We start from the raw sequence: 13,458 nt of genomic DNA, 5'->3' as shown, positions 1-13,458 counted from the left end.
TCTATGATATTGATGCACATCGTCTCTGAACTGCTATTCTGCACATTTCATGATCATGTCATACAGCTTCATTCTGTGAACCTTTCTTGCACATTCCAGCTCACACTGTACAGCTTGGTTATTGACTTGCCCACGACACATATCCTCTTCTCCATCTTCATCATCACCATGTGACTTATGATTTTGCACATTCCTGGACATACTGTACAGCTTGGACTCCAACAACTCATGCACATACCCCTTAATTATGTCCACTTTTCAATTTGTATATTTCAGATTCTTCTATTTTGTATTCTATGTATATAGATACTTTTGTCTTTGCTAAATTCTTCTATTTTAACTGTTCAAGCACCAAAGCAAATTCCTTGTATGTGGGAACGTACTTGGCAATAAACTCGATTCTCATCTCATCTCAATTCTAATTCTGATTTTTCTTCAGCTGGCAAATACAGGTTATCATAAATACAGGGTGTTTAAAAAATTGATATCATTTCACAATCTAATAACGTTGCCAATTCTCATTCAACTGACCTCAAATTTTAACAGCATGTGTGGAAACAGGTCAAAATTTTATGTTTAATGTTTTTATCTTTTTTAGTATAGAAATGCCATTCACTGCAAAAGAAAAGGCGTTTTGTGTGTTAGAGGACGCTCGAACACAGTCGAACAAGACTGTGCAGCATGCATTTATGAGAGAATTCTCTACAAATGCATCAACTGCAATGCAGATTTGGACACGGCACCAAACATTCAAAGAGGAAGGCTGTCTGTGCAGGGCAAAAGGATCTGGACAACCACCAGCATCGAAAGAGACAGTTGAGCGGGTTTGTAAAAAACTCTTGCGAAGCCCCAAGAAGTCCATAAGAAGAGCAAGCACTGAAGACTATTACCAAAGACATGCTGCAGTGTGTTTGGCAGGTGCTGGACTTTACCGACTTGACCTGTGCCATGTCTCAGGTGGTGCACATATTGAAAATTTCTGAAATCGTTCATGGAATCTACATACCTTTGCATTTCTCATTCAAATTTTGAGGAATAAATCTTATATTGCTCAACATTAAGCCTGTTCAGTTTCATTTGCCGAGACTGTGTAGTTTCTGGGATATTTATCTCATCTCATTATCTGTAGCCGCTTTATCCTGTTCTACAGGGTCGCAGGCAAGCTGGAGCCTATCCCAGCTGAAAACGGGCGAAAGGCGGGGTACACCCTGGACAAGTCGCCAGGTCATCACAGGGCTGACACATAGACACAGACAACCATTCACACTCACATTCACACCTACGGTCAATTTAGAGTCACCAGTTAACCTAACCTGCATGTCTTTGGACTGTGGGGGAAACCGGAGCACCCGGAGGAAACCCACGCTGTATTCATTCGCATTGATTTACAAACAATTTGGGATTTGTAAACCACATTGCTCATGCTAAATTAATCTTTCTCCATTGACTCCATACTGTGTTTTACACATTTATGTAGAATCAACAAGAATCTGAGCATTTATTAAGGCTTAGACACAAAATCACCACTGCAATTTTTTTAAACTTTTTTTTTTCATTTGAAATACACTGTCCTGTTCTTGTTAATAAATCAGGTTACAGATTTTTTTTTTTTTTACAGGCATGATCATGTTTAGGTTCAATCATGTTTTATGTTTAGTAAATCAGAACCTCAGCGTTCAACCTCACTGTTTCTCAGAAGAAGATCCACAGAAATGCACCGACCTAAAAAGAAATTAGAACAAATAAATAAATAAAACATCATCACTGCAGAAATTTCTCTCCGACGCACCATGGTCCATGGTCCTGCTGTGCAGCATGCAGTCAGCTCTTCATTACTGCTGCAAAATAACACATTGATAATACCAAAGACACAGGGTTATGGTCCCGGGGCTTCCAGCTGAGATGAAGTGGGACAGCGACTCTGACCTCCTGCCCTCATGCACAGTACGTTTGTTCTCCTTTCATAATTACCCATGATTAGTTTTTAGATGTTCTTCTTACATTTATTTTGAGATTCTGTTCTCAGTGCGGAAAAAAGACACAAGGAGAACAGAATTGTGGCGTTTCATTTGAGGAAAGGTCACACTAGTGAATCCTTCGGTTTCCTGAGGGGTGATGCATTGAGTTCGAGCTCTAATTTACATGGAAACCAAAGGTCAGTGTGTGGCTGAGAAGAACATACTGAGTTGGGAATATAGTAAATGAACAACACCTCGGAGATATAAATGATTTCACTTGAAACAACAAGGTGTGCAAGGAAATAAGATGACATCGAATCAATCTTTGATTCCCAATGAATCTGGGGATATTGTGTAGTTCAGATTAAAGATGAGGGTAAAAAATTAGATGACATGTTTGCTAAATGTGAAGGCATTTTTCTTTTACACAAACCTGAAACAGAGTCGTAGAACATGTGCCCACTCTCCACGTGTGCTGTTAAAGAAAAATAATCAACAATGAACCACTAGGTGAAAATATTAATTTAATTGCATATAATCTCAACCGGGGCGGCACGGTGGTGTAGTGGTTAGCGCTGTCGCCTCACAGCAAGAAGGTCCTGGGTTCGAGCCCCGGGGCCGGCGAGGGCCTTTCTGTGCGGAGTTTGCATGTTCTCCCCGTGTCCGCGTGGGTTTCCTCCGGGTGCTCCGGTTTCCCCCACAGTCCAAAGACATGCAGGTTAGGTTAACTGGTGACTCTAAATTGAGCGTAGGTGTGAATGTGAGTGTGAATGGTTGTCTGTGTCTATGTGTCAGCCCTGTGATGACCTGGCGGCTTGTCCAGGGTGTACCCCGCCTTTTGCCCGTAGTCAGCTGGGATAGGCTCCAGCTTGCCTGCGACCCTGTAGAACAGGATAAAGTGGCTAGAGATAATGAGATGAGAGGAGAGATAATCTCAACCGTAAAAGAACCTTCAGCTGAGTAGTGTATTTAAGTTACCTTACTGAACTTTTTAAATTCATTAAATATACTAGTAACTTTAAGACCCTTTATTGGTATTCTTAAAAGTAGTCGTGACTTTAAAGGTACCTGTAGACTGCCTTTCAGATTTTTCAAGTCTAGGTCATAAAAAGAATTTTCCCCGACACCCAGTTATTTTTGTTTAGTGAACTGGAAGCTACTGCATTCAAATCACAGACTTCCAATTTTATTAGGATTTTAAAAATAGAACAATTAATGAATTTATCTCCACGTGGCCCTAAGTTCTCTGCTATTTTTTCCTGCTTCACCATGACGCAATACAAGATATTACGTCATGCATCACAAGGTGGGCTTTCCCTGTTCGCGCAAGGCTTTGTGGGATACAAATTTGAAACAGGAGAGAAAAATGGAGGACGTGAGTGTGTGAATGAAACGTGAAAGACCAACTACAGTAACGGGAAGCGAGAAGAAAAGACGTTATGTTATATATGAAGGAAAGGAAACACAGGATCAAACTAATAAATATCGGCGGTCAGCGAGCACCTCGGTGTGATCAGCGGTTTGTTTAGTGACGGAATGATGGAACTGTCAGTGCACTATCAAGGTAAACCTGTAGATGGCAGTAATGCAACATTGTGGATGCCAGCTGCTGTAAAACCCAAAAGAAGAAGAAGGTAAACCTGCACATGTGCACACGGACTTCCTCTGTCTGCTTGACTGCATGAAGCGAGCGATTTCATGCACATTATTTGCTCGGGAATCCCCTCAAATTAAATAACTTCCCAGCCACAGAATGGCCTGGATTTTTGTTTGATATTACAGAAATAAACATAAATCACAATGACCAAATTTCAGAAGGAACTACATTTCACTGATTTTATGAAATCGAAAGGCCGTCTAGCTTTAAGTACATTTAAATGTTAAATTTAATAGCTTTAAGTGACATCTTAAACGTTCTTTTTAACAGCATTTAGTTATTTTTAAGAAGCCATCACTGAAAGTTATATCATAAGAATTTTAAAGTTGTAAGTAAATACACTGAAATTTCGCATCTCGAAAACTTTTAGGATACTTTAAGAAGATCTTAAAGCTATTAATTCATCAAGTGAACTTAAGCAGCACCCTGAAGTTGATTATTTTCCTATTACTGAACCTTGTGAAGTGTTTTATTCCTCTTACACCACAGCAATTTGTTATTTTTTATCTATTAATCACTGAAATGTCACTTTTCATTCATTGACAGTCATAGCAGCCAAAAATGATAGCCATTTTCCCTCGTCAACACTTCATTTTTTTCTTTCTTGAAGTTAATGAAAAAGCAAACTGATGATGATGTGCACCACCTGGAAGGTAAGGTATTATATTTAGTAGTATATTTGCAGAAATCACTTTTGGCCAACTGAAGAAAAAATTTTTTTTCTTTTTTTTTCAAATAATGTCATGTCTCAGCGTCTAAATAATAAGAAAGTCTCAAAACTATGGAAGGAATATAACACGTTCACATGTGCAATTATAGTAATCAGTGATGGGATTGGTGCGATGAAGTGGAATCACTGTTACCACCCTGAAGTTGATTATTTTCCTATTACAGCATCCCTGTATCCAAAATCTCTCACTCATTCACTACTCCCTATATAGGGAATAACTACAGTGGGGCAAAAAAGTATTTAGTCAGTCACCAATTGTGCAAGTTCTCCCACTTAAAAAGATGAGAGAGGCCTGTAATTTTCATCATAGGTACACTTCAACTATGAGAGACAAAATGAGAAAAAAAAATCCAGAAAATCACATTGTCTGATTTTTAAAGAATTTATTTGAAAATTATGGTGGAAAATAAGTATTTGGCCAATAACAAAAGTTCATCTCAATACTTTGTTATATACCCTTTGTTGGCAATGACAGAGGTCAAACGTTTTCTGTAAGTCTTCACAAGATTTTCACACACTGTTGCTGGTATTTTGGCCCATTCCTCCATGCAGATCTCCTCTAGAGCAGTGATGTTTTGGGGCTGTCGCTGGGCAACACGGACTTTCAACTCCCTCCAAAGATTTTCTATGGGGTTGAGATCTGGAGACTGGCTAGGCCACTCCAGGACCTTGAAATGCTTCTTAAGAAGCCACTCCTTCGTTGCCCAGGCGGTGTGTTTGGGATCACTGTCATGCTGAAAGACCCAGCCACGTTTCATCTTCAATGCCCTTGCTGATGGAAGGAGGTTTTCACTCAAAATCTCACGATACATGGCCCCATTCATTCTTTCCTTTACATGGATCAGTCGTCCTGGTCCCTTTGCAGAAAAACAGCCCCAAAGCATGATGTTTCCACCCCCATGCTTCACAGTAGGTATGGTGTTCTTTGGATGCAACTCAGCATTCTTTCTCCTCCAAACACGACAAGTTGAGTTTTTACCAAAAAGTTCTATTTTGGTTTCATCTGACCATATGACATTCTCCCAATCCTCTTCTGGATCATCCAAATGATCTCTAGCAAACTTCAGACGGGCCTGGACATGTACTGGCTTAAGCAGGGGGACACGTCTGGCACTGCAGGATTTGAGTCCCTGGTGGCGTAGTGTGTTACTGATGGTAGCCTTTGTTACTTTGGTCCCAGCTCTCTGCAGGTCATTCACTAGGTCCCTCCGTGTGGTTCTGGGATTTTTGCTCACTGTTCTTGTGATCATTTTGACCCCACAGGGTGAGATCTTGCATGGAGCCCCAGATCGAGGGAGATTATCAGTGGTCTTGTATGTCTTCCATTTTCTAATAATTGCTCCCACAATTGATTTCTTCACACCAAGCTGCTTACCTATTGCAGATTCAGTCTCCCCAGCCTGGTGCAGGTCTACAATTGTGTTTCTGGTGTCCTTTGACAGCTCTTTGGTCTTGGCCATAGTGGAGTTTGGAGTGTGACTGTTTGAGGTTGTGGACAGGTGTCTTTTATACTGATAACGAGTTCAAACAGGTGCCATTAATACAGGTAACGAGTGGAGGACAGAGGAGCCTCTTAAAGAAGAAGTTACAGGTCTGTGAGAGCCAGATATCTTGCTTGTTTGTAGGTGACCAAATACTTATTTTACCGAGGAATTTACCAATTAATTCATTAAAAATCCTACAATGTGATTTCCTGGATTCTTTCCCCCCATTCTGTCTCTCATAGTTGAAGTGTACCTATGATGAAAATTACAGGCCTCTCTCATCTTTTTAAGTGGGAGAACTTGCACAATTGGTGGCTGACTAAATACTTTTTTGCCCCACTGTATATAGAGGACTATATAGTGAGCTCATTGATAAAATGAAAAAAAAAACCCCACTTTCGGACACTCCTCTGTCGCGCTGTTATTTACGTCATTACTGTCATACGATTAAAACATGCCAGATCAGTCGGCTGGTGGGTTTTCAAAATAAAAAATACATGCATTTGTTGTGATAAATCCATATTATAGCTACTGAGCGTATTTCCCACATTAATCAATACAAAGTACTTTGTGTCTGCTGCATCTTTCAGTTATTTTAAATCAAGGCTGAATAATTTCTTCTTTGCCGCTGCTTCATCAAATTTGAGGCTTTTGATTTGATTTCTTTCAGCACAACCACAATGCATGATTGGCTATATTGCTTGGTTAATGACCATCGGTTGTACACTACTTTTCATGATGCATTGTGGGATACTTTGAGTGCACTATATAGGGTGTAAATAATCCTCACTATACCTTCGGACAACACTACAAAATGGCGATTTCATTATATAGTCCACTATATAGTGAGTAGGGAGTGATTTCGGACACAGGGCATGTCTTTAAAATAAAAGGAAGTACTTTGTCTTATACTACAGCCTTTTTAAATAAAAGAATGACACACCATTTATCTTTGTATCTATTTGATAAAAGTATACTTAGGTTAATGCTGTGAAACGTTAGATCCTGTTCTTACTTACGTTATAGCCTCTAGAAACAGTCGCTCCTTCATCAGCCTCATATTCCGAATGTTGACACTGGAGACTCCTTCCATAAAATATGAAGCAAACACTTTCACCATGTCGGTGATTACACCTTTTATTTGTTAAATAATGACACCTTTTGTTTGAAATGTCTTTTATTTTAGTCTGCAAGTTGGCCTAGTGGTTAGCTTGCCCGTCTCTTGACTAGAAGATTGTGAGTTCGACTCATGGTCAGGTCATACCAAAGACCATCATAAAAATGGTACCTACTGGTGAGGTATGCTGCAATGCAGCTGTGAGTAGGGAGTCAATCCCTTTCCAGAGGTTACCAGAGGACTAACACACCCACTGTAACCCTAGTTATGCAATAGGTGAGAGCCTGAGGGCTACTGAAATGGAAATCAGTGCCACCTGATGTGGCCTGGGAAGAACTTTCAACAAGTATTAGAAACTTCTGAGCTCCTCATGCATCAACTCAAGGACATATGCAGTTTAATAGTGTGTGCCTTTTTTTTTTTTGCTGATGGACTGTGGAAATGTGGAAATGCAGTGCACTTTGTATCTGCCATATGTGTCATTTTAACTGATGTTTCAGCATCTCTAATTTATCAAAGCAAACATCACTGTATCATACATCCACTTCATCCTCTACAGCTCAGTGTAATTAGAGCAAATACATCAAATACACTCAAATTCCAGACACTCTCGCCCTTTTGCTTCAAAAAAATACATATATTAACGTTCAACCTTTTCTCCAAACCTGTACACTGTGAAAGCGGTGTGATTAAACGCTGATATCTGACACGCACTATGCACAATACTGAGGGTTATATTTCAGACTCAGAGACTTAAATCCAAAAGTTAGATCAGTATTAACGAGGGGAAAGTTACGTGTAACGAGGGGAAAGTTACGTTGATTCAGAGTCGAGTTACACAACAGCTTCGCTTTCTGAGCTCATCATTTGGATTGTGAAAATGACTGTACCTGCAGGCAGTTTAAGCCTGTGAGGTTGCCAGATGTTTCTGGATTAAAGGAAGTCAAACTCAAATTGCATTCCATAGTATTTTTGAATGTAGTTGCAGCCCAAAACATGACTTTCAGCATGTGCTTACATCAAACTTCCAGAGAGCAGTGTTAGACTTTATACTGCTCCTCACTCGAGCCGATATCTTGCAAACAAAAATGTGCTCAAGTTCAAGGTCAGAATCGCATACAAAACTGATACATCAGTCTCACTCGAACTCTGCCCTACATGTGTAACTCTCTCATGATTTCTGAATAGCGCTAATAGGCAAAGCTGGAGTTCCATCTTCTGTCTGAACACCAGTGCATGCAATTTCGGCATTAAATTCTCCCTACATGTATTCAACTCAACTCTGAATATGATCCCAAATGTGCACACAAAACCACCTTTGTTAAAGTTTGCATATGCCTCAAGTCTAAGCATTTTTATACTCTGTATGGTGTGCGTGGGGGCGGCACGGTGGTGTAGTGGTTAGCGCTGTCGCCTCACAGCAAGAAGGTCCGGGTTCGAGCCCCGTGGCCGGCGAGGGCCTTTCTGTGTGGAGTTTGCATGTTCTCCCCGTGTCCGCGTGGGTTTCCTCCGGGTGCTCCGGTTTCCCCCACAGTCCAAAGACATGCAGGTTAGGTTAACTGGTGACTCTAAATTGAGCGTAGGTGTGAATGTGAGTGTGAATGGTTGTCTGTGTCTATGTGTCAGCCCTGTGATGACCTGGCGACTTGTCCAGGGTGTACCCCGCCTTTCACCCGTAGTCAGCTGGGATAGGCTCCAGCTTGCCTGCGACCCTGTAGAAGGATAAAGCGGCTAGAGATAATGAGATGAGATGAGATGGTGTGCGTGTGCTCCAGTACTGCAGGTGGCACTGCACAAATTTCATGAAAATTTCAACATCTTTTGCTGGGTTTCACGTGACATCATGTCTGCCTCATTAGTTATTCAAAACTTTAGCTGGTGGTCTACCAAAGCTCAGTTGACAAAGCGTTTGTACGGAGAAGGTGCATTGCTCGCATGAAAAATGCCTCACACTTGCATTGTTTTAGGTTGTTCAAATCGATCAAACCGTCAAACTGATAAAAGTTTCTTCAGGGTTCTCCATGAACTAATAAAAAAGGCTGAACGGACACAGGATTTCACAAAAAGACGTCGAGAAAGGCGGCTTTTGAACTGAACCTCTCAGTGAAATGGAAGGGAGCCGAGTCGAAGCATGCTCGAATTTGCAGTGATCACCTGGTGAAAGGTTTGTTTCCCTCTCAGCGATGTCCTTAGTGTTTTCCAAGTGCTTTTCTTGCTATGTGTCGTTATTTTACGGTACTTTTTTTAGTCACGAAGCACTAAAGTCCCCAGCTGTTTCTTTGTTTACGCCTCACAAAGTCCATATGCATGAAGGTCGTGACAAAATTCTTTCCCAGCCGTACAGTTACAATGCGCCGTGATCACTTCTCCGTCTTGTTTAACTAAGCTCCAGGTCTTTAAAGGGGTTTCTGATGATCTTTGTGAATGATTTACCTGAGAGATAAGAGCCAACACAAGTGAGAATCAAGTGAACTGTTGTTTGTTTACACTTCAACTTGCAGCGCTTCGTTGTAAAGACGTGAACGAAAAGCTTAAAAAAAATACACGGGCAAAAACAATACAGGATTCATTGGGCAGCGACTTGATAGCGAGGTCCTTTACCCAGCCACATACACAAAAGTTGTAAGCCTCCATACTCTTCCACGCTTTCATCTGTTTTGCGGTGTAGAAGGACGTCTGCAACACCAGATAGTTCGAGATGTCAGGGAACTCGACCGAAGGGTCGTTTTCAAGATCGTATGACAAATCCTTCTTTCCCAGACTGTAGGGGTCGATTCCATTGCACACAGCAATCTTCTGAATATATCTAAAGCCAGCAGTGGCTTCTAGATTACGAGCGTACTCTGATAAGTTATCGCTAGTTGTTTGCACTACAGCAGCCATTTAGACCACCAGCTATTTCACTTCTGGTAAAACCACTAAGAAAAGTCACGTGACTGAAACCCAGCGATAGGAAAGAGATTTCGAAGCAGAATAAACTATGGTGCTTCCTTGGAAGCGAATAAACAAATTTTAGAACATGAGGAAGAAGAACTGGTTATTTTCTTCCATATTAAAAAAAATGGGACAACAGAAATAAAAAAAATCCATGAGGCATAACAGTTGAGCATGGTGAGTTTAGCATGCGACTGAAAACTACAGTATGAGATACAACCCCAAATCAGAAAAGGTTGGGACGGTATGTTGAAATTGAAATCAAAACTGAAAACAATGATTTGTAAATAATCTTTGACCTGTATTGCATTCAAAACAATACAAAAGCACATTATTTGATGTTTTACCCCATGATTTTTCCCCCAAAACAAACGTTTCAATTTTGATTCTTGCAAAACATTTCAAAAAAATCTTGTGATGGTAAAGCATTTACTGCTTTATAATGTTGCCATTCCTTCTCACAGCACTTAAAAGATGTTTAGGGACTGAAGACACCAAGCGATGAAATGTTTCAGGTGTTATTTTGTCCCGTTCTTCCTGCAAACAGGTCATAAAGTGTACAACAGTGCATGATCATCATTGTCATATTTTTTTCATTTCAAAATTCTCCACACATTCTCTATTGGGGACAGAGTGAACAGGCACCCTCTTCTTCCACAGCCCTGCCTTTGTAATGTGTGCAGAATGTAGTTTTGCATTGCTTTGTTGCAATATCCCTGGAAAAGATGTCGTCTTGAAGGCTGCATATGTTGCTCCAAAATCTCAATGTACTTTTCTGCATTAATGCTCCATCACAGAAGTGTAAGTTACCTTCCTCAAGGGCACTGACACAACCCCATACCATGACACACCCTGGCTTTTGGACTTGTTGCTGGTAACAATCTGGATGGTCCTTTTTGTCTTTGGTCCGGAGCACGTGGTGTCCATTTATTAGGACTGCAGTTGACTTGCTGACTTTAGGACTACGGTTGTCGTGAACGGTTTTGCGCTCGGGTTTCCGTCAGTGGGGGGTTTATAGCATCAACGAAGCTGACTTTATGTTAGGACTGTTAATGTTATAGTCATGTTGTCTGTTGTTGCCTGGATGGGGATGGGTTCCCTTTTGAGTCTGGTTCCTCTCAAGGTTTCTTCATGTCGTCTGAGGGAGTTTTTCCTTGCCACCGTCGCCGCAGGCTTGCTCATTGGGGATAGATTAGGGATAAAATTAGCTCATATTTTAAGTCGTTCAAATTCTGTAAAGTTGCTTTGCGACAATGTTTATTGTTAAAAGCGCTATACAAATAAACTTGACTTGAACTTGACTATTCTAAAAAGACCTGGAATACTGATTCGTCTGACCACAATACACGTTTCCACTGTGTGACAGTCCATCCCAGATGCCTCCTAGCCCAGAAAAGTTGATGCTGTTTCTGGACACATTTAACATAAGGCTTCCTTTTTTACAAAGTAAAGTTTTAACTGGTATTTGTGGATGTAACTCCATGTTGTAGAGCTTGACAGGGGTTTGCCAAAGTAATCCTGAGCCCATGTGGTTATATCAGCTGTAGATGAATGATGGTTTTGATACAGTGCTGTCTGAGGGATTGGAGATCATGGGTGTTCAGCTTAGGCTTGTGCCCTTTCCCTTTACGCACTGAAATTCCTCCAGATTCCTTGAATCATTTAATGATATTATGCACCATAGAGGGTGAATATCCAAATCCATTCCTATCTTTCTTTGAGGAACATTGTTTTTAAACATTTCAATAATTTTGTATACCGATTTTGTCCAAAATCATTATTTCAATCACCTGTTGACATCACTTCTTTCAAATCACATCAGTATTTAATAGTTTTACCTCATTGCTATCCATAAATTGCTCCCATTACAACTTTTTTTGGAATGTGTTGCAGACCTGAAACGCAGGAATGGATGTATATTAACAAATGAAATGAAGTTGACCAGAAAAGCATGAAATATCCTAGGTTCATTCTGTCTGCAATGAAATACAAGTCAAAGTAAATTTATAAATCACTGCTTTCTTTTTTATTTGCATTTTCCATACCATCCCAAATTTTTCTGATTTGGGGCTGTACATTATCATGGGCCCTATCGTGCACCTTGTGAGCATGATGTGGTGGTGCGACACTTCCAGGTTCAGTAGCACTACAGCCACAATCATGCCAAGGACTTTAAAAGAGACTCAGCTGCACTCATGCTTTGTGAGACAGTCGGCTCAGTACCACAAGTCTGACCTTGCCAAGCCAGTTTGGTAAATTTTATGTTGTTATTCTTGTTACCGTCTGAACTTTTTCTGATTTGGGTTTGTACATGACACGAATAGGCTTGGCTATGTCTAATTTGTAACACCCAATCACAGGGTTTTGTTGTGCAACTTGTTCACCTGCAAAGCTGGTCCATCTGCCATGCACAAAACACAGCAAACAAAACCTCAGCACAATGTCTTTTTGTTCATATAAGACAGCCGGACATCGTCTCTGCAGGAAGTCTGGTGAAGTCTTAGCAAAGAGAAGGTGCGCTGTAATGAATCCTCCTAATCACCAGAGCTCATCTGAAAGTTGTGGAGGGATTATTGAATTTTAAGCCCTTGCTGAATTTTAATTAACTTTCTCCTCGCCTGCAGAACGGCCCGAGCGTCGGTCGATGTGGTTCAATAAGTCAGCCACCCATGTAATAAGGTGCTCCTTTTGAAAATGTACATTTCACACTTTGCTTTTCCTGCAGAGGAGGTGTGTGTGTGTGTGTGTGTGTGTGTGTGTGTGTGTGTGTGTGTGTGTGTGTGTGTGTGTGTGAGAAAATCAGTGTGAAAGAATCTTCAGATCATCAGACGGGGCTCAGGTTTTAGATTAAGTCTGAAATGTGTGGTGGAACGAACTAAAGATCGATGTTGACCTTCAGGTACGTTTGATATTTGTGGTGTTGTGAAACAAAGAACAAAACCAAAAAAAAAAAAAGAGAAAACAAGGCCCAGAAATAGTGTGCATAAAATCAATCAATCAATCAATCAATCAATCAATCAATCAATCAATCAATCAATCAATCAATCAATCAATCAATCAATCAAACAAATGGGGAAAATGGCTGCTCATGTACTAGATGCAATAATATAAAACTTAAACATACTGAAAAATGTCTTCATTCATCTTCAGTGACTTTCTTTCTTTCTTTCTTTCTTTCTTTCTTTCTTTCTTTCTTTCTTTCTTTCTTTCTGACAATGTTTATTGTTAAAAGTGCTATACAAATAAACTTGACTTGACTTTCTTTCAAAGGTAAACATTAGCATCCAGTCATAGTACTTCAAAATAGAAAGTATTTTTACACAATTTTTTCCACTATTTTCCACTATTTACTTAAAGGTGATGTGTAACTTTCTTTTTAACTTTTTTTTTTATAAGTGGTATAATGTATTATGATGGGGTATTAGAGCCATTGTAAATAATAAAAAAATAAATAAAAATAAATAAATAAATACAGAGCTGAGAGAGAGGGCAATACTTCGAGAGAGAAAAAAACTTGGAAAAAGTCAGAAATGTATGAGAAAAAAACTCATATTTTCTGAGTATCAAGTCATAAATTT

Source organism: Neoarius graeffei, chromosome 11, assembly GCF_027579695.1.
Source record: "Neoarius graeffei isolate fNeoGra1 chromosome 11, fNeoGra1.pri, whole genome shotgun sequence".
NCBI classification, from domain to species: domain Eukaryota; kingdom Metazoa; phylum Chordata; class Actinopteri; order Siluriformes; family Ariidae; genus Neoarius; species Neoarius graeffei.
This window is presented reverse-complemented; position numbering follows the sequence as displayed.